The sequence below is a fragment of the Odocoileus virginianus genome, chromosome 24 (genome assembly GCF_023699985.2).
Source record: "Odocoileus virginianus isolate 20LAN1187 ecotype Illinois chromosome 24, Ovbor_1.2, whole genome shotgun sequence".
Lineage (NCBI taxonomy): Eukaryota > Metazoa > Chordata > Mammalia > Artiodactyla > Cervidae > Odocoileus > Odocoileus virginianus.
Window position 1 is genome coordinate 7,788,050 of NC_069697.1, and position 23,025 is coordinate 7,811,074.

The 23,025-nt window shown below is 36.1% G+C and overlaps 1 protein-coding gene across 1 annotated transcript in view; it reads left to right on the forward strand.

The window, feature by feature from the left end:
* The window catches only part of SYT1 (synaptotagmin 1), a 582,867-nt gene that overhangs the window by 187,571 nt on the left and 372,271 nt on the right, over positions 1–23,025 (forward strand). The window contains exon 3 of the mRNA XM_070454249.1: positions 5,007–5,064. The gene's annotated coding sequence lies outside the window, so the exon portion shown is untranslated. The remainder of the gene's footprint in view (positions 1–5,006; positions 5,065–23,025) is intronic.

Consider the following 23,025-nt stretch of genomic DNA (forward strand, 5'->3'; position numbering starts at 1 on the left):
GTTGCAAAGGAAAAATAGAATTCTGATAGAGAGTTGAATGTAGATACTGACTCTACCACCTACTAATTCCAAATAAGTGGTGACCTAAGTTTGCTCATGTGCTAATAGAGATTTAACACCTACTTCACCATGTCCTTGTGAAGATGGATGTGATAAATATATGCAGTCTGCTGAGTGCAGCTTATTAAATAGCAGTTATAATTACTTTTTAAAATCATCTGCTTCCCAGCAATGAATTTTGAGTAGGGCATTTTTCATGTGAATATAAAGAGCCAGGATACCAATGAGCAAATTTGTGTTGTTGTTTGTACCTGTACACTTTTTTTAATGTACCAGCAAGAAAGAGATAACGAAGATGGTGTCTTGGAACTAGTTTAATGTGAGAAATTGCTTATTTTCTGTTTTATCTCTATACTTGCTCCCCAATTAAATAGAAAGGACTGAAGATCACTTCGTCTCTAGCCCTGAACTTCCAGCTTGGTGTGTTTCCATGGTGCTGAACTGAGCCCATAAACATAGAACTGTAAAAATTTCACGCATACATCCCAACATCATGGTTATCTGGGCTTGAATTTGCAGTAAGTCAAGGTTCAAATGTCAGTTTCTCTCTTTTGATCTTAAAGCTGTATCCAGAATTGCTGCCCAACTCTTCCCACCCAACCTCAAAAAATTGAGGAAGTTGAGTCATCTTGTTTTCATTTCTTATGCCTTCATCATGTGTTATTAGGTCATGTGTGGTTTTTATAGCTACTTTGGAACCCTTTGTAAAGCTATTTGGTGGGCTTCTCCTTTTTATAAAGCCAACAATTATGTTAGCATCTATGTTATGTGAATATTCTCCACGGTCTCTAATTGTTGGAGCACCAGAATCTGTAGATAAATCAAAACCATCTGAAACTAGTCCATTTGTTTTGTTTTCTCTTCCCCTTAAGTCTTTCTCATCTTTTATACCCCTGGCCACCCAGAGAGACACTAATTCTGCCCTCAGTGACCCTTCAGCTTTCTTAAAGGGGCATCACCATCAGCAGTCTTGATTTGAACATTCAACCATAAGGCACATTCTGCTGTCTTCTGACAAGGCTGGGAAAGTGGCCCCTCTCAAGTGGATCAGCCTTAACTGGCAAAATAATATCAAATCATAGCTTCAGGGGCCTTTCCGGATATTTGACTAGGCCTTTCTAGTTAAAGAACAGTATACCTTTCATCCTCATGTGATAGATCCTTGATTCTCTTTCCAAAAAATGCGTGGATGAACAGGTGCTGATAAGGAAACAAGGTCGGGGCTCCACAGCTGTCTCAGGACCATCAACTGTGCTTGACGGGCACAAAGCCATTTTTTGGTGGCTCCAGACCACCCTACAACAGAAAGCGAAGAGGGACTGAAGAGTTCTGGATGAAGGTGAAAGAGGAGAGTGAAAAAGTTGGCTTAAAGCTCACCATTCAGAAAACTAAGGTCATGGCATCCGGTCCCATCACTTCATGGCAAATAGGGAAACAGTGGAAACAGACCCTTACTCCTTGGAAGGAAAGTTATGACCAACCTAGACAGCATATTAAAAAGCAGAGACATTACTTTGCCAACAAAGATCCGTCTAGTCAAGGCTATGGTTTTTCCAGTGGTCATGTATGGATGTGAGAGTTGGACTGTGAAGAAAGCTGAGCGCAGAAGAATGTGGTGTTGGAGAAGATTCTTGAGAGTCACTTGGACTGTAAGGAGATCCAACCAGTCCATCCTAAAGGAGATCAGTCCTGGTGTTCTTTGGAAGGACTGATGCTGAAGCTGAAACTCTAGACAGGAAGTTCTCATGTGCCCTTTACCTCAATCAACCAACTGTTTATATTTTATCCTATATGTCAGTTTCTCTCAGTTTCATAAAACATGATAAACCTATCTATATATACATTCATCATATTATATACCTATATATACATTCATCGTATTATATGTGTATATACACAGTTCATATATTTTTCAAACCATTGGAGAATCAGTTTCAGACTTATCCTAAATACTTTAGCATATATTTCAATGTATGGACATTCTCTTACATCATACAAAACAAGAATCAAACACAGGTAATACATCACTGACATAATACCATTACCTAATTCATAGTTCATATTCAAATTTCATCCTCTGTCATGATAACATTCTTAATAGCTAAGTGTTTTGTTCCACTGGCCTAGGATCCAATCTAGAATCATGTAATCCATTTAGTTGTCATGCTGTGCTTTACTTTTTTGTTTAAAAGCTTATATTCAGTCACTAATGATCTGGACAGCATCTCTTTTTAAAGTAATTTCTGCAGGCTGACTACTGTTCCAAGAATAGGAAGTTAAGCCAAAGCTGGCTACCAAAATCCATTAGCAATAGGAAGATCTGTGCTGAGGAGACAGCACATCAGCTGTAAAGTGGTCACCCTGTTGTGACCACTTTGGGCATTATAGGAAGACAGCACAAGAAAGACAACTCTGAGTTTATCACTACTTTGCAGTTTTAAAATTTAAAACTTGGGAGAGAGATACTGTTGCCCTTCTAGTCAAAGAATAGTGTTTACAAGTAGCCACTTTGCACAGATTTGCAGTAAGTACTTAAATCCAATCCTAAATAAATATTTAGCTCAGTGCTGTGTTAGTGAAACCTCAGTTAAAATCAATATTTTCATCAGAATGAAATACTGGAGATTTTTTTGTAAGTTTGGATGTAAATATTGTCATTTTTTAATCTAAAAGTCCTCTTTAAAAAAAAAAAGCTGTGTATTTTAAATGTCTAGAATTAAAGTGAATGCAATTAGTTCCTTCCCCTCAAAAAAAGAGCAAGTAACACAGACTTGTAGTATTTATGATGCCAAAAGCATGCAGTGTTTTCCTTAGTTCTGTAAATAGAATTATGATGAGGGCTACAGGATTTCAGCAGTGATTTCTAGTCACTGTTGAACAATAGTAATCCGTAAGTCTCAGAAATTTTTCTTTTTTCTTTTTTTCCTCCATGTCAGGCTTCCTTCTAAAACTAGATAAAAAGAACATGAAAGAGCCTTTGGTTTTAAAGTAAATGAACCTACCTAAACAGATTCATTTTTTTTTTTTTTAAAGTATTGCTCAATTGAGTCAGTTCAGTCGGTCAGTCCTGTCCAACTCTTTGCGACCCCATGAATCGCAGCACACCAGGCCTCCCTGTCCATCACCAACTCCCGGAGTATTGTAATAACACACAAAAGTACCAAGTCTTGATACCAGAAAACTGAGTTAGACCCACTGATAGCAATTACACTACTGAAAAACCAGATAGATGATGGGAGGTACAAAATCCTCCCATGTTATTTTCACATTTTCCCTTTAAAAACAAGAGAGAGATTTACACATGCAAAGGACAGAAATTAGCTACCAGAAAAATACTATGCACATCCATATTCAGCACATAGATTAAAAATAAACTAGTTGTTCGTTCCTTACAGTAGAACAGGCTTACCCATTCATCCTTGTGATAGATATGCATACAAGACCAAAATGAAATCGAATCCCTGCAGATGGCTCATAAGTCACAAAAACTGTTTAATCTTTTCACGGCATCCCTTTGGGAAGCCTGCCCCTTGGTAAGTAATAACATGCAATATATATAATGTCAAGTATTGTTTAGTTTTTTAGTAGAAAGCCTTCTTTTGCTCTAACAGATTTTTCCCCATATTTCTTACAAAGAGATTTATGTCACTGTGTTACCTTAATATGTACGTCCACAGCATTCTGTTGTAGCTTTTGTTTTACATAAGAAAAGTGTCAGTATTCAGGAACCATCTATGCAAATCTCATCTGAAATTGATTGTGGCTCAGAGTCATATTTTAATAGGCAGTCAAGTAAATCTAAATGTAGTTTTACTGTTGCTCTTTCTAATGGATTTTGCTAGAAAACAGTTGAGTTTCAAGCAGAACTAAAATGAAAGGAGACCTTGGAGTCTTAACCATTGAACAGATGCTCTAAATGCAGCTTTGAAAATATAGCTGTCACTTCAGATCTTTTCCACTGAGTTCCTATGTAAGCCAATTGCCAGAGCTGCTGGCATTATAATGGTTTCATAGTTATATGTAAAATAGACACTGTGAGAACTCATAAAACAGAGTAACAAGCCTATTATCAACCTATTTTTAACTATTTCACTGTCTTGGTTTTCATTCTACGTAAATATTTGGAAGAGCAAAACTAATGAGAACTTATAGTAAAAAGATACTTGTGTAGCACTGTGATATTGTTCATTTGTGAGTTGCTAACTTGTCAAACCAAATCAGAAATTCTTGAATCTTTATTACATTAAAACAATTCCTGATATTGACTCTTGGGAAGGATTTAATTTTCCTCTCTAAACTGAAAATTGTCCTTTCTGTGATGATGTAAGGTTTTTTCCTTATCCCAGCAGTATTTTATATATATGTGTGCATATAGATATAATGTATACAGATACTAGTATGTGTATGTATATATATACTCACACTAGGAGATTCTGGAGCTGATTTGCCTTGGAAAATAAGCAAATAGATATAATATATTTAAGTGCTCTTAACTTGACTGAAAATATAAAATCTAAGATAACATGAGATGTAGAAGTTTAATTTATAATAATTATATGATACTCAATATAGCGAGAGGTTAATTGACTAATGAATAAAATAATAGAATATTCTCCAACAATGTCTGTCTAAGTTAGTAGCATTTCAGTTTTTTTCAAACTGAAAAACTATAATGTAGGCAATAACTTCCACAAAATCAGTGTATAAACTATGCACAGAACCTTGGTCTCTAAATCTTCAACTTTAAAATCCCTATCTATTCATCTTATAGTGTATACCTACTAAAGTATATGTATGGTACTGTATTGTATTTGGATGTATATACTGCAAGGTGTTTAAGTTGAAATGTTAAATACTAAAATGAAGCAATTATAATTCATGACAATATGAAATGACTCTGCACTATGTGTATTCACCTAACCACTGTGCATACTATTTCCTTCTAGAAAAAACACCGAAGAGAAAGAAAACAAAGAACAAAATACCCCAGAATTCTAAAGAACAGTAAGTATTTTAATGAGACAATTATTATTCTAGAGCTTCTATAAAATTAGAAGACCTTAATTTTTTTTAATAGAAATGTTCACCTTGTTATTTTCTAAGATAAGAAACTAACATACTAAATAAAGTACAGTCTTCTAAAACTCAATTTCAATTTACTGGAGCAAACTGTTAATCATTTATCCTATAATCCTCTTAGATAAGGGGCCAGGGCAATCCTTGTGATACGTATATGTGGCAGAAATGTTTATGTTGGTTCCATCATATCTTTTGACTAGCATCGTATCATTTTAAATTCTATAGAAGAAAAGTAATAAGTAAAATTTAATCAAAGTACCTCATTATCTGCATGTGATACAATTTTTTTTTTACTTCCAACAAAACTTTAAGCAGAATCAATGTGCTTGGCTTGTTTATAGTCATTAAATTAGAATTATTAAAATAGAGCAACCATCTGCAGGCTTTAAAACAGAGCTTAATCTCATTAGTGCCTTTCTTTCCAATCTTTCACAGCTTATGACCTGTATTTCCTTATATAGCTAATATTTGAAAGTAATAATTGCTTTTCTAAATATGTTTATTAAACAAAATAAGTACATTCTTAATGACATTCTTTCTAGTAGAACTAGTAATATTATAATGATTTCCTAGATGTAAGCAATTGTAACTTTTAAATATGAGAAGAGCAAAAAAAGAAATAAATATAGAAAAGCAGAACCCACTTCGATGACCCATGGTATATCACTGTTTAATACCCTGGTAGTTTTGAAATAAGTTTGTAGATGCATTTAGCTAAAACAGAATCACTGAAGTAAAATGAAGTAACATGATAATAGGTCTATATCTTGATAAATATCAAAATAGAATAATCCAGTGGGAAGGATGCATGATGCAAAAAAAGAAATCCATAAATAATTTTTATAGGATATATACAAATTATACTTACATAATAAGATTTTCTAACACTGAAAGAACTTTAATGCATGAATTACATCTTAATTTTAAATAATTAAATACAATTAATCATGGTAATAATGATATAAATGTTATTTATCTTGTTTGTTTTTGAAGTGTGAGAGAAACAGTGAAAGAATTTTCTTTTACTTACCTATCCAAATAGTATCCTCTTGCTGCTTCACTTTACACAAAGTAAATAATTTAAAAAGGATATTTTATCTCTTTATAATTTTATAAAATAGCTATGAAGCAAAATAATATGAATGAAAATGTTTCCCACATGTATATTCAGTTAGTCAGTCAGTTCAGTCATTCAGTTGTGTTAGACTCTCTGCAACCCCGTGGACCACAGCACGCCAGGCCTCCCTGTCCATCACCAACTCCCGGAGTTTACTCAGACTCATGTCCATTGAGGCAGTGATGCCATCCAGCCATCTCATCCTCTGTCGTTCCCTTCTCCTCCTGCCATCAATCTTTCCCAACATCAGGGTCTTTTCCAATGAGTCAGCTCTTGGCATCAGGTGGCCAAAGTATTGGAGTTTCAGCTTCAGCATCAGTCCTTCCAATAAACACCCAGGACTGATTTCCTTTAGGATGGACTGGTTGGATCTCGTCTTCTCCAACACCATAGTTCAAAAGCATCAATTCTTTGGTGCTCAGCTTTCTTTATAGTCCAAATCTCACATCCATACATGATCACTGGAAAAACCAGAGCTTTGACTCGATGAAACTTTGTTGGCAAAGTAATGTCTCTGCTTTATAATATGCTGTCTAGGTTGGTCATAGCTTTTATTCCAAGGAGTAAGCGTCTTTTAATTTCATGGCTGCAGTCACCATCTGCAGTGATTTTGGAGCCCCCCAAAAATGAAGTCTGTCACTGTTTCCACTGTTTCCCCATCTATTTCCCATGAAGTGATGGGACTAGATGCCATGATCTTAGTTTTCTGAATGTTGAGTTTTAAGCCAACTTTCTCACTCTCTTCTTTCACTTTCATCAAGAGGCTCTTTAGTTCTTCCCTTTCTGCCATAAGGGTGGTGTCATCTGCATATCTGAGGTTATTGATATTTCTCCCAGCAATCTTAATTCCAGCTTGTGCTTCCTCCAGCCCAGCGTTTCTCATGATGTACTCTGCATATAAGTTAAATAAGCAGAGTGACAATATACAGCCTTGACGTACTCCTTTTCCTATTTAAACCAGTCTGTTGTTCCATGTCCAGTTCTAACTTGCTTCCTGACCTGCATACAGATTTCTCAAGAGGCAGGTCAGGTGGTCTGGTATTCCCATCGCTTTCAGAATTTTCCACAATTTATTGTGATCCACACACTCAAAGGCTTTGGCATAGTCAATAAAGCAAAACATGTTTTTCTAGAACTCTCTTGCTTTTTTCGATGATCTGGCGGATGTTGGCAATTTGATCTCTGGTTCCTCTGCCTTTTCTAAATCCAGCTTGAACATCTGGAAATTCATGGTTCACATACTGTTGAAGCCTGGCTTGCAGAATTTTGAGCATTACTTTACTAGCGTGTGAGATGAGTACAATTTTGTGGTAGCTTGAACATTCTTTGGCATTGCCTTTCTTAGGGATTGGAATGAAAACTGACATTTTTCCAGTCCTGTGGCCACTACTGAGTTTCCCAAATTTGCTGGCATATTTAGTGCAGCAGTTTCACAGTATCACCTTTTAGGATTTGAAATAGCTCAACTTTAATTCCATCACCTCCACTAGCTTTGTTCATAGTGATGCTTCCTAATGCCCAGTTGACTTCACACCCCAGGCTCCAGATAATTGATCATACCATCATGTTTATCTGGATCATGAAGATCTTTTTTGTAGAGCGCTTCTGTGTATTCTTGCCACCTCTTCTTAATATCTTCTGCTTCTGTTAGGTCCATACCATTTCTGTCCTTTATTGAGCCCATCTTTGCATGAAATGTTCCCTTGGTATCTCTAATTTTCTTGAAGAGACCTCTAGTCTTTCCTATTCTATTGTTTTCCTCTATTACTTTGCATTGATCACTGAGGGAGGCTTTCTTATCTTCCTTGCTATTCTTTGGAACTCTGCATTCAAATAGGTATTCTTTCCTTTTCTCCCTTGCCTTTTGCTTCTCTTCTTTTCACAGCTATTTGTAAGGCCTCCTCAGACAGCCATTTTGCCTTATGTCTTAACCTCCAAAGAGTTCATGAGTAAGGAGTGTCAGTGTGTTGAGTAAAGCATGATATAAATCAAAGAGACTGGATGTTACAATAACTATTTTTCTTGTTTTTATCTATAGAATATGTGCTTGTATTATAAGTCCATGACTAGTAAATGAGCTTTTACAACTTTCATTTGAAACAAACATTACAAAATGAAAAATGTTTATCATAGGAAAGTCATACAGACCACCTGCAATTTTGCTTCAAAACCCATAGCTTAAGAACAATTTGGTAATTGACAAAATATTACTAAAGATTTTTAGAGCACATTGTACTTGTATTTCACAAACTTCTTGCACTTAAGAAAATAAGGACAGAGGATAATTTTGTATATTGTGTATTAATAATTTTCTTCTAAATTGCTGAACACTCAGTAGTACTTTTAAGAACTCAATGGGTCAGCTCTTTATAGACTCTAAATACACTGGAAAATAATAATACAAAGAGGATATGTTTGAAAAAATCAGATGCTCAGGAAGGTTTCTTAGAAACTATTTACATTATTCTAGATTTGTTAAACCTCCTTAAATACTATTGGGATTGATGGAAGAAACTTATCTGGTCTAATGTTATTTTATAGTCATTGCCTCCTGTAATAGCCTCATTTAGAGAGGAGCAGGTAAGACAAGTCATTTATCTATGCTCTTGTATTCTAGTGATGGAATCAAGGAAAATTCTGACTTTATTAACCACCCACTATTTTTCCTATCTGTCATATTAACTGAAAGCACTTATAGAAAAACTGAGGGTCTTAAACCAGTTCAAGAATCATCTTCTCAAAATTTAAACTTCTTTCAACCGAAGCTCTAATGAAAATTTATATAAATAACAATGCCTACTCTCTACCTGCCAAAAATTTTGTCATATGGTTCATTAGGATGATGTTTATAGCAGAAAGAATTAGAGTTAGAGAATCTGAGTTTGAATCTAGACTTCATCAACTCCTCCTCTCATAGTGAAAAGTCCCGGGGAAGATGATGACATTCAAGATGACACAGCTAAATTACTACTGGTAAACAATGATACATACACTCACTCTACCTTCAGCAACAATTAAGCAATTATCTCTTTAAGTCTCTATGCTTATATCTGGATGATGAAAAAATATTTTTCCAATCTACTTCCTGAGACTTTCTGAGAGCTAATTAGATTGCCACAGTGATGCATAATTACAAATTTTGGTTATTACATTGTTATATAAAACCTTACAGTATGTTTCTTTAAAGAGAACAACTTCCTATTGTGTGAAAATTTGCCTTTACTGTTTTGGAAATCCAGTATTTCATTTACAACTGTCATTGCTGATGAAATCAGTTTTTGATTGACATCTGTTTTAGACAGTGATAGTCATCAAGCAAAAAATTCCCTTTTTCTTGAATTTATAATTTACCCTTAACCTTGATCAGCTTTCTCACACATAGACCTGAGAGACTTCTTATTAAAAAAGGAGATAATAGGAAAGGAAAGGGAACACTTACTGGGTTTAGTTTGTGTCAGATGCTCTCCTAATTACACAGTTAAATTTCATTTGGTATCAAAAGAACTCCTCCTTTGTTGTAATGGTTTTGTAGATGATGAAAGCAAGAATTGAAAGCCTTATAAAGTTAGCCTAACTTAGTAAGCAGCAGAGTTACCATTTGAACTCAGCTCTGTATGATTTACCCCTTTTCAAGTTTTCACTCTCAAGTAAACCCTTAACAACTGAAAAGGCAAAGCCTGTTTTATTTTCCAGCCATGAGTGATGGCATGGTGGAAGGAGGTAAAGTAAAGAATATATCACTTATTAAAGTGTTAGTTCTCTGTGAAGAATATTTGATGTACATATAATACTACTTTATCACTTTTTACCACAAACATTAGATTGCATCATGCCTATTTGTCCCTCATATGATAAAATTAAAGCATGGTAGGATGATTTAATTATTAAAGATGATCTTTAGATAGAAAAAGTAGAACCAAAATTGAAATGAATGACAGCCTTAAGTATAAAAGATCACCTAAAGAAAGAGAACTGTATTTATTCTACCTTTTACTTGTAAATTAATTGACAATTAAGTGGATGCTTACAAGATGTGCTTCTTAGATTTTTATACTTATGACATTATCTGGACTTATTCCCTTAAAATGTTTGGTCAAATTTTGGAAGTTGATTCCTTTATTTATTCATTATTCTTTTTTAGTAGTTGCTAGGGAGTGTCTGTGGTCTACACTGTTCCAGGTGTTAAAATACAGGTGTGATTAAAGAATAGCCTCTGTCATCAAGTAGCTTTTATTTAGAGTAATTACAAATATTGCAATGTCTATTTTATAAAGAGAATAATAATACTTTGACTTACCGTAATGGAAGATAGTCATCTGATGCACCATGGTCAGAATCACTTTGTCTTACTAAATGACTGAGAATTTTGTTGCTTTATTTAGGACATTGGGTAAAGATGGGTTTCCCACAATCATTATTATTCATGATAAAGTAAAATTAAACTCTCTTTCATGACTTGGGGCATTTTCTAGACCACTTAAGTAGGAGCCTTCCATAATCATATTATAGCCTTGTACTGGCTTTGGGAATTCACTCTGTGTTCAAAACTCAGCTGCATTTTTTGTCAGCAATGGGATTTAGGACAATTTAGTAGAGCCCGTAATTTTAAGTACTGCGTTGAATTTAGCTCTTATACTTATTCAACAGAATTTGATAGAAACTTTAAGTTTTGATTGGATGCTTTCAGTGATTAGTCTTTTGTGTTGTTGTTTGTTCTGAAAATTTTCTCATCTTTCGTGACTCTGAAATACAAGTTATATAGTTACAATAGAGAAGGGGAATTGCTTTAAAATCAGCAATGTGGTTTTAAAAATATGTGGAGTCTAAAGTTAGTAAGATTTTAAAACAAATGACTCAGCTATCTGAGTGATTAATGTTAAATCTGATCGGCTCTAACAATGAGATTTATTTACCTGTTTGTCTGCGCTGGGGCATTATTTTGGGTTGCATTATTCATTTTGGTAATTAGGAACATTGGCAGTGGAGGGAGGAGCTGCATTCAGATCCTTTTTCTGCCACTTACTTGCTGAAGGACCTCAGGAAGACAATTTAACTTCTTTGCTTCAATGTCCTCATATGTTGCAATGGAGATGATAAATCCTACTTTATAGTTTTCATGTGAGAATTCCAGAATTAAATGTTTATTACACAAGTTAATACAATAATACCAGCAAATAGTACTTCTGTGTTATATTGCTATTTAAGATATTTCCTTTGCAATATAGGAGGGGAATTCTTTTAAAATCCTAAAACAAATACAAGTCTGCAAGGACTAAAAAGGAAGGGAAGTATGAAGGAAGAGGAGGAATGAAGGCTGGTTAGAAATCCTGAATGCAAGATGAAATTTGGTTTTGATACAGTAGGAGTCTACCATGAGCCATCTCCTAGAAGGCCTCTTCCTGCCTAAAGCAAATGCTACTGAAATGAGACAAGGTCAATAGCACGGCTGCCTCTCAGAGAGGTCAAAAGTAAGACTTGAAACACTTTGACAGTTTTCATGGTTCTTAAATTAAATTGAATCAGGATGCACCCTGATGTGAATGGTACCAAAAACGCTTTCTACCCTGCCATGAAATGCCTTCCTTTCAACTCACAAATGAGGTCATTTTCATCAGAGAAAATAAATCTAACCAAACTGTGGGCCAAGCAGGTTTCTAGAAATAAATTATACCCAACACATTATTACATACACCACTGTAAAGTTAAGGGCAGTTTATGCCACTACATGGCAAAAGTAAAACACTCTTCTTTTAAAAAGTTAAATAAAATTTTATATGTGAAAAACTGAAATCACAATGCTCTTTCACCAACGAAACCTTAGATAACAACATTTTGATCTTGCAGATTTTCCCCCATGATAAGGAATCATTTTAGGTTCTCCTCATTTCAGTACCTCAGTGATTTCCTATTAGCAAATTTCATATCTACCATTTTATGTTGCAAATATCATAAAAATATCTATGATACTGACAAGGAATAGCAATAGCAACACCAGTCTCCCATTTTGTGTCAAATTCTCTTCTACCTGTAAAGGTAAATATATCCCAGTCTTAATAATAACAATTCATTTATCACCAAAATGTAGTTCATAGTATCTTATTTGTCTCTTTCCCTTAAAATTTAATCTTTACATAATCTACAGACAATTTTATTCCATTCCTATTCTGAAGTATGAAAAATACGGTTCAGCATATGTTCCATTGTACATTTGAGCAAATTATGTCTCCTGTTCTTATGTAATACGAATTGCTTAACCCTGCTATTGTTTTTATTTTGCACTTTCAAAAGTATCCTGGCAAAGCCTGTTTGTGAATTGGTATAAAATGTTTCAGACTGAGGAAATAAGGTCTCTAAACAAGTGCCCAGAATGCATTGGTTTGTATTCTAGAATGCAAGATTTTTAAAATTTCTCTAAATCATGCCTATTCACATAACTCTAAAAAGCATGAGTCTGCATAACTATAATTATTAATATGTCCATTGTTTTCAATTACAGTAAGATTTGAACAACTGTCAATATATTTTTACAAAAGGCAGAGCCAAATTTGTTGTTGAGACAGTTGGAAAAAAATGGAGAAAATACAGGCTGTCCCCCACCTGTTATGTTTTCTTTCCATTTCATGAGGTAGGTATATACTCAGTTGTTGCACAAACAGACCTGCGAAAACCCAGTCTCCGCTGAGCCGCAGTATTTACAGCATCGAGAGTGGGGTTGGGATGAATGAGGGGAGACAGCAGCAGTTCTCCTGACGCTCCATCGACCCTGTCCAAAATTTGAAAATAAGTAAAGCCACTTTCCAGGCTGCCTTTTCTAACCTTTGCCTTTTTCCTGATGTAATTCTGCTTCCTGTCCTACATTCTTGAGCTGCCTTTTCTTGAACATGGTTTCAGCTTCAGATTTCCTAACCCTGCTTTTCCCTTGGTCAGCATGCCTCATTGCAGCTGGTTTAGGGAAGCTTCTAAGAAGAAAAAAAACTGGCTCAGAGTATTCACAGTAACCCTGTATTCTCTGTTCCCCCACAAGCCCTCACACACAACTGTTAAACCAAATAAGCAAATGACGTAGGAGATTGTACACAGTGCAAAGTTCTGAAATGATGAGCTTAGGTGTAGATGGAAATACTTGGGGACAAGAACCACAGGCCCTGTCCAGGGACATAAACTTTCAGTCCATCATAGCCATCTGTACCACCTGTTCTATTAGACAACTCAGATCAAGCAAGTAATGCAAATTTTAATTTGTACCATAACTCTAGATATAAATATAATGATTATGTTTTCAAGAATAAGCCTACTAGTAATGATGAAAAAAAATGCTCTTTTCTTTCTGTGCTGGTATCAACACTTATGGAAGTGGGACCAAGGAGGCCAAGCCTGCCATGGTTCTGTCTGAGGACCGACAGCCGTGGTCCCTTTAACTGAACATTTACTTCCTCCTGAGCACTTTACAGGGTTTCCCCAGTGACTCAGAAGGGAAAGAACCTGCCTGCAATATGGGAGACCTGGCTTCCATTCCTGGACTGGGAAGGTCCCCTGGAGGAGGGCATAGCAACCCACTCCAGTATTCTTGCCTGGAGAATCCCCATGGACAGAAAAGCCTAGTGGGCACAGTCCATGGGGTCACAAAGAGTCAGACATGGCTGAACGCCTCAGCGCAGTACAGAGCACTTTACATGTCATCCCCCCTATTTCATAAATAAGCGTACTGTGATTCTGAGAGGCAAACTAACTTTCTTAATATAGCATGTCTTTTAATTTTTGAGCCAGATACAGACCCGAGTCTATGTAGTGCTAAAATCCATACCCTTAAACAAATTTCAGACTTACTTGTACCAAAACGATGTTTGAAGAGTTTCTATCTGTGCAAGAGCGTGAACTCACCGAACATGGTAGACTTACCATCTTTGTATCCCAGACTCAGACTGAGTCGTTGCTCACAGCTAGTTTAACCAAGCTGATTACTTTTCCCTCAGGTCTATCATAGAAGTGACTTTATTGAAAACTTTATTCTCTCTTATTTTTCCTCAAAACAGGATTAATCCACCTCTCCAAACACTCCATTACAATAAGCTTTTCAAGAGTTGTATCTTGAGCCCTGTACAAATTCATTTATTTTAACCTTTTCAAATTTGTGGTAAAATATATATAATATAAAAATTGGCTATTTTAAACATTTTTAAATGTGCAGTTCAGGGGCATTATGTTCATTCACACTGATGTCCAACCAGCTCCTCCAGAACTTTTTCATCTTTCCAAACTGAAACTCCATATCCATTCAACAGAAACTCCCCCTTCCCTCTCTCCACAGCCCCTGGAAACCACCATTCTACTTTCCCTATCAATTTGACTACTGTAGATAGCTCATAAAAGTGGAATCATGCAGTATTTGTATCTGACTTATTTCACTTAGTATAATGTCTTCAAGATCCTTCCATGTGTCAGAGGTTTTATCCTTCTTAAGCCTGAATAATAAGCCATTGTGTGTATGTGCTATGTATTGTTTATCTGTTTATCCTATAACTTACTGAATAATGCCATTGTCCAATGTGGAATGTTTTTTGCTGTTTCCTAACTTAAGATGCAAATATAGAAATGCAACGAGTTTTTGACTTCTAGGACAGCTATCTTTTTATGTCATAAACTCTAAAATTAATCACAGAAAGCTAGCTGAGTAGGCAATCAGCAAAAGAAGTAGATTTAACATAATTAGGGTGTATGAGTCATAAATATGCCATGTTTTAGCTGCTGTGACTAGAGTTAGCCAGTCTTCATCTGATTATTTTATGTTTTTACCCATCAACTTTTCTTTAGAAAATTTGAGAACCTGGGGGTATTTTTAAATTGCCATAGCTCTGAAACTAAATAGAATGGTAAGAAGAGGAATGTTAATTCAAAATAAAAATGCAAATTTATAGCCTTCAAATTTTTTAACACTACCATTTAACTACTAATCTATGTATTATGAAACACTGCCCAAGAATTACTGGATGAATCTTAATAAGAAATCATCCATTCATCCTTTCATGTTTTCAACAAATGTTTCTTATGTGCTTATAATTTTATGGATAGAATTTACTGAATGCAAGATACACAGACACACATATGTTTATATCTGTGTATATCTTCTAGTAAACAAGCTATATCACCATTTTTACAGATAAGGAAGCTGAGGATCAGAGAGGTTAAGTGATTTTCACAGCTGGTAAGTGACAAGAGCTGGAATTCTAGATGCAGGGCTGTAGCTCTCTGCCACTTCACACGGCCCCCTCCCACATGCCATGCATGGTGTTATATGCAGGGCTAATTCACATTCTAGTGGAATGGGTGGACAGTCTAAAATTCAATAGAATAGTACAAACAGCACAAAGATAAGAAATACTTGGAATCCAGTTGGATATGGCTTAACATAGCCTGAAAAACTTTACAGAGTAAAAAGGCATCCATCTTGACCTTACACAACTTACTTCCACACTGGTTTTCTACTTTGATTGCTAAAGAATTTACTTAAGCACATGGGATGGTTGGTGATGGTTGAGGTTGAATGAGATCATGAAGGTCAAGTTCAAGTGTTTGAAGTTTAGCCAATGGAAAACCATTGTTTTAATGTTGTTCTTGTTATTTTTTTCTGCTTAATCTCTCAGTCCATAGAAGCCTTAGTAATGGAGTAATAGTAGTTGTTAAGAAAAACTTCAGAAAAATAATTTTTGTTAGCTTAATGTTTTCACATTATAGAAATGAGTCAGGATTAAGGGTATGACTTTGCCTTTTGTTCAGAACCATCTCTCAGGGGATCCTCAGTAGTATGATCCATAATGACATTACATTGCTATTTTCTGACCTGTTGGGTCAGAAAGCCTAATTCCCAAGGTGTGTGTGGCTTTAAGTCACTGTAGTGAGGAAACTTCCCAGTGCTGTCATGCTTTTGGTTAACACAGTTTTGTGTTTTGTTTGGGAAAGACAATGCTGATAGTATCCTATTGATTCAGATGTTTTCTGGTCATAGCTGCCTGCCAGATTTGCCTTCATTGACTTTTCAATGTTGTGTTACAAATAACTTGCATGTGCCGTTTGACGTTGAAAGGCATGGAAGGCTCCCCACTGCGCATGAAGTTGGAGCGGTCCTGAACCACAGAGGGGTGAGAGCCTATCATCATTCTGAAATCATCGCTCGTCCTAGGCTGTTACCCTCACAGTTGTGTTTTCTGTCATGTTTTTTCTCCTCTATGTTTTACTCTTTCAGACATTCCAATGTATCTCTATTTTAAACTTCATTCTTAGAAATCCCCCATGCTGACTGAAACTTGAAATACCAACAAGTTGTAGATATTTTCTTATTTTGGGGGCACCTAGAATCCACAATAGATGGAAATACGTACACCTATCTTATTAATACTTTTAAAAGAAAAGTTTTCTTTCCGAGTCTTCTAAAATTGTAGATGGTTAGAAATCTGTTATAATCAGAATAAAAAGTAACTATCATTTAATGAGTGCCCACCATTTGTCAAGCTCTGTGCCTTGCAGTTTTCACATGTTATATGTAATTTTGACAACTCTATAAGGTGGATATCATTACCCCAAATTACAAATGAGGAAACTAAGACTCAGAAATTTTCACTTGCCCCCCAAGATAATAATAGTTAGGTCTATCTCTCTAACCATGCTTGAATTTTAGTATCTAAAGTGATGGTAATATTGTTTTACTTGTAGAGCACATCAGAGTTTGCACAGCAGTTTCACATGTGGTACCTCTTTGTAACCTCACAGAACTGGTATCAATACCTCCTATTTCATCTTATTCTCTATAAGACCATCCTAAGGCTCTGGATTCAGAAGTGGATTGCATTTTTCCCTGTGTTAAAATATGACCGCTTGTTAAGTTAGCATCGTTTGTCATAATGGCTTCGTTTCTACCACTACTAGTTTATGTTGCTATTTTATCAGGGGTAAAGGCAATTGGAGGACTTGCCTGTTGATGCCCTTAAAGAATTTGGGGGATTATACTTACCTAGGAAATAACTGCCTAAAGCAGAAACATAATAATGTTTTGAGACCAAAACTCTATGCCCAAGAAGTCTGTGTAAAGCTTATGTATATAGCTGCTCTTTTTTACTGTCTCCTACCAAAATCCCAGCCCACAGCATCCTGCTGTTTAGAAATATAAAGATATCCTAGTCCATGCAGACTGTTCCCATATCTCCACGTGTACCAAAGCACCCTATTCATTCATATACATGAGCAGACATGGGGGAGAGGGGAGGAAATAGACAAATCCAGAGGAAGAAAGGACACGCTACAGTATGATTCAAGGACAGGCTGACAGGAGAAGTGATACCACGTACAATTCCATCTCATCACAAGTAGTTCCAGACTCAGTGACTGCAGATTCTCTGACATTAAGTAAGGGATGGAAAGTACCAATTGGGTAATGGGAAGAACAAACAACAAAGTTTAAATAGATTAAATAGGAAAAAAAATATATATGTTGTCTCCCATCCCCCTTGGGATCACAAACCACCCTACTCACCGTTTCAGAAAGTTCCCTATTCATCTAACACCAGAGCTTAGGCTGAACAGTGTGATCCCACTTTTCCAGATTTAACTTCCTCCGAGGCTGAGTTTCTACCTTTCATCCACATTCTCAGAGCATCTACCACAGCACGCACCAGTTACGCTGGCTAAGAGCGGAGTCTGCCATCAGTAGGGTGACCTTTCCATCTCCTCGCCCCTGTCATTCCAGAGAGCATCCAGCGCTTTGAACACAATGCCAGCAAATAGCAGAGGATTCGACAGCACCAGACCCTCTGCTCATTCTGAGCTCTGTCCTCAAGGAGTGGTAGAAGAAAGGAGATTGAGAAGGTAGGGAAGGAAGGAAAGAGAGAAGAAAGGGAAGAAAGAATGAGAGGTGAGGGGTAGGAAAGACCAAGGCTATAAATACCAATGTAATAATTTAATCTAGCACATAGTAGTTCATAGAAAACTTATTTTTTTGAGCAAAGACACTTATTTGAGCAAATAAATATTCCAGAGTGCTTCAGAACTCACACAGCAGGAAATGAATTTTATGAAAGTCAGGTTGTAGATTTGTTTTCCCAGTAATTTAGAAGTTTAATGTTCTTATTACTAAAATATTTCCACTTTTATTATAAGGAAAGGTCTTGGTTCACTCCTTAACAAATTTTAGAAACAGACTTCTTATATGTATTTATAACACACCAAATAAGAAGACAAAAGAATTTTATCTCTTTATTATTATTTTTTATATTTTTATTATAATTTTATCTCTTTATTATTACTGCACTAAAATATGCCTAAATAATGCAAAATCCACCATATACATGTGTGAGGTTGAGTGTGTTTTCGTTTTTGGTATCTGTGAGACTGATTATGCTAATTGACACCAGTGCTCCTAACAGGAACTAACTAGTCTCCAGGGAAACACCATTCATTCTCCTGCTCAGACACACTGAAGCTTTGATTTCTCAGCCCTACCCTCATCGATCCTAAGAAACCTCTGGTTTTTCTATCATCTCTAGAAGGGTTGCATTCTCTCATCCTACTCTTCTTCATACTTTCCAACCAGACACTCACAAGTAGACTGTGAGCATCAGAAGATACATTGCTCTGCTTAATGATTGAGACTGGGTTCTAAATCATGCAATACCTGCAAGCAGACAATGTTTTAAATAAAAAAGTGATGTTTTATTTTTCTTCCTGTCTGCCTGCTACACAAAGATAAATATCCCCAAAGCAATAGTTAGCAGTCATGAAAAGCAAGATTAAACAGAAAAACAAATCTTGAGGAAAAGAAAATCAAGGGTGATTTTTGAAAACTTATAATAGAACCTTGAAATGTGTCATAATCATTTCCTAATTTCTAAATCCAATCTAACCAACATGTGTCCCACTGTCTATTAAAATCTATAGGGCAGTCAAATGTTACACAAAGAGAAAGGAATATTCATTAGTCTTCGTGCATTTACAGGCATAGAAGATACTGTGTGAACTGGTTTGAATTTTTCTTCCATTCACTATCTTATGGTTCAGCTAGTAATGAGCAGAAAGTCAAAAAAGATGGAAAGAAAGAGGATAGACGAAGAAGAAAATTGAGTGCTCTAGATGAAGGGTTGCAAAACTTGCAAAAAAACAAAGTATTGACTAGTTATTCACAAGATAGAAAGAGAGAGATTTGACAAAAATGAGCTGGATTATGGGTTGGAAGGAAAAGACCACATACATACACAGCCATATGCACTCACACATCATCCACACACATGATATACTGACCACGCACAAGGATATACACACGTGCACAGACTCTGCCCCACATGTATCATCCACATGCAAGAAAGCCTAGATGACACTCTTGCTGATATGCTGACATACACACAGATGCAGTAAAGCTATGCTCCTGTATCTCATAGTGGCTTCCCTTTATATACTGTGTACAGTATCAGTCCAGAAAATCTTAAATTTATGTCCTTATGCTTCAGATTAAGGATGTTATATCTTTTGGTTCCCAAAGCAAATTCAGTGACCACCCAGGGTAAGAGAGCAGAGCCAGTGTCCAGGAGTAACAAGCAATATTGCATTCCCTTGCCTTAAATGTTGCCAAAGAACATTCAAACCACCGCATGATTGCACACATTTCACCTGCTAGCAAAGTAATGCTCCAAATTCTCCAAGTTAGGCTTCAACAGCATGTGAACTGAGAACATCCAGATGTTCAAGCTGGATTTAGAAAAGGCAGAGGAACCAGAGATCAAATTGGGAAAGGAGTACATCAAGGCCGTATATTGTCACCCTGCTTATTTAACTTATATGCAGAGGACATCATGTGAAACGCTGGATTGAATGAAGCACAACTGGAATCAAGATTGCTGGGAGAAATATCAACAATCTCAGATATGATACCACGCTTATGGCAGACAGTGAAGAGGAACTGAAGAGCCTCTTGATGAAGTTGAATGAGGAGAGTTAAAAAGCTGGATTAAAACAACATTCAAAAAACAAAGATTGTGGCATCCAGTCCCATCACTTCAAGACAAATAGATGGGGAAACAATGGAAATAATAAGAGACTTTATTTGCTTGGGCTCCAAAATCACTGCAGATGGTGATTACAGCCATGAAATTAAAAGACTCTTGCTCCTTTGAAGGATAGCTATGAAAAACCTAGACAGCATATTAAAAAGCAGAGACATTACTTTGCCAACAAATGTCCATCTAGTCAAAGCTATGGTTTTTCCAGTAGTCATGTATGGATGTGAGAGCTGGATCATAGTATATTATCTATAGTGAAACAGATCACCAGCCCAGGTGGGATGCATGAGACAAGTGCTCGGGCCTCTGGGGCCGAGAAATCGGGTGGAGAGGGAGGTGGGAGGGGGGATCGGGATGGGGAATACATGTAACTCCATGGCTGATTCATGTCAATGTATGACAAAACCCACTACAATATTGTAAAGTAATTAGCCTCTAACTAATAAAAATAAATGAAAAAAAAAAAAAAAGAAGGCTGAGCACTGAAGAATTGATGCTTTTGAACTATGGTATTGGAGAGTCCCTTGGATTGATAGGAAATCAAACCAGTCAATCCTCAAGGAAATCAACACTGAATATTCATTGGAAAAACTGATGCTGAGGCTGAAACCCCAGTACTTTGGCCACCTGATGTGAAGAACTGACTCATTGGAAAAGACCCTGGTGCTGGGAAAGATTGAAGGTGGGAGGAGAAGGGGATGACAGAGGATGAGATGGTTGGATGGCATCACCAACTCAATGGACATGAATTTAAGCAAGCTCTGGGAGATGGTGCAGGACAGGGAAGCCTGGTGTGTTGCAGTCCATGGGGTAGCAAAGAGTTGGACACGACTGACCCACTGTACAACAAAATAGCCTAATGCTGAATTCATACAATGGAAATAATAACACTGGCCTAATGAGGAATAAAATGAAATAAGGTTTTAACACACCAATACAATGCCTGGAGCAAAAAAAAAAAAAAAAGAAAGCACTAAATAAAGGAAAGGCGTAATTTTACTTCTCTGTTACAAATGATTTTCAGCTGCTCTTGATGTGGTTGATTTCCCTCATATAATCTACTAGCTTAGATCTTAAATAAAGCAGTTTTATTTTCCAATCTGATGAACTTTTCATGTTCTAAAATATACTATTAAGGACCACGTAGTCCACATTAATCTGTTTCTGAAATCTGAATAAAACCTTAAAACTTTCAAAGACAGATCAGAAATACATACTGCATAAGTGTTACTTATATATTTCCTCAAGGCAGCTAGTTGACTATAACTTTAGATCATATATCCATACACCAGAGAAAGCTTTCTGCTAGGACAAGTTAGTTAAGTTCTGAGATTCACCCCAGTTTATAAAGATAAACATGATTTTTTTAAATGAAAGCATTTTTTAAAATTATTTGAAATATTAACAGAATGTTACAGATATTGGCTAAAGATCGTTGAATGTTATTAAAATAATATACCTCATGCCATCCATTCATTCAGATGGCCTTCCTACAAAAATAGAGTTCTTATGTGTATTGAATTCTTAGAGTTGACTTAAATTTGGCTTCCTGTATTAAGCAGAGAAATAGAGTTATGGAACCATGGAATTAGAATTTGGAGATGCACACTTCAATGTCATTTAAATATTAAAAGTATTAGGAAACTATACTGATACACAGGAATTTTTAAGAGTCAATTCTAAGGTTGTTTTTTTGTTTTTTTTTTTTTTTACTTCAACCTTTAAGTTTCTTGACTTGGAATCTCTTAGAGAAAAATTTCTTATAAATGTAAGATTGTACAAAAACCATGTTTTTCCAAGCAGTTTTAACTGAACTTTGAAGCAAATAACTATATGAACACCAGCAAGGCCACAGATGATGCTATCTAGCAGTTAGTTTGAAAGGAGATTTTGCAATATAGGGTTTCCAGGTAAAACATCAAATGCCAACTGTAGCAGAGGGAAGCAGTCAGGAGGTGGGTCCTGGACTTTAAAGGTTCACTTAAACTTCCCCAATTCTTCATGAGAGCCTACATCCTCCTTTTGATCAAACCACCCCAAGCTACAAACAGACTCTGAGAATATATTTGTTCAAGATCACACACACCAAGTACAAACTGATGTAGCATATGTGATGTACCTGCATATTTCAGGATGAAGAGTCGTCATTTGGCATCAGGCCTCTACACTTTTATCCCCACCACTGCGCATCCATGGGGCAGGTCTGAAGGAGGAAGACAGGAGTTCACATCATGCTTAGAGTCCCGGGCAGGTTTTGGGTTTCATTCTTGTTCATTTGGCTTGTAGTTGCAAAAATTCAGGCCAGAAATGACCTTTGATTATTTTCTGAAACCAAAACACACTTGTCAAAACCAACCATGCAGAACAGCACAAATTAAGTCCACTTTCACTCTGGTTTTGTGCCAAATGGAATGAAGCCTCTGGTGGGCTAGACAGCTCTATTTTCTGCTTTCAATTTCAGAGAGTCCAATTAGTAAATCAAACTTTTAAAGCTGTCTAAAATAATTAATTAGGTCATAATTACTCAGAAGCATATTTTATAGTGTAGTCTAATCTCCTATCTGGTCTAAATACTTGAAAGTGGTATCAATTTCATTATTAAAGAATTAATTATAATTGGGCATAATCCTTTGGTGATGGAGGTTGAAAAAAAAAGTACTCTAGGGAGAAATTGCTAACATATGTGAGGTAGATAAATTCTTCCACAGCTTGAGTGCTAGTTGTGCTCTG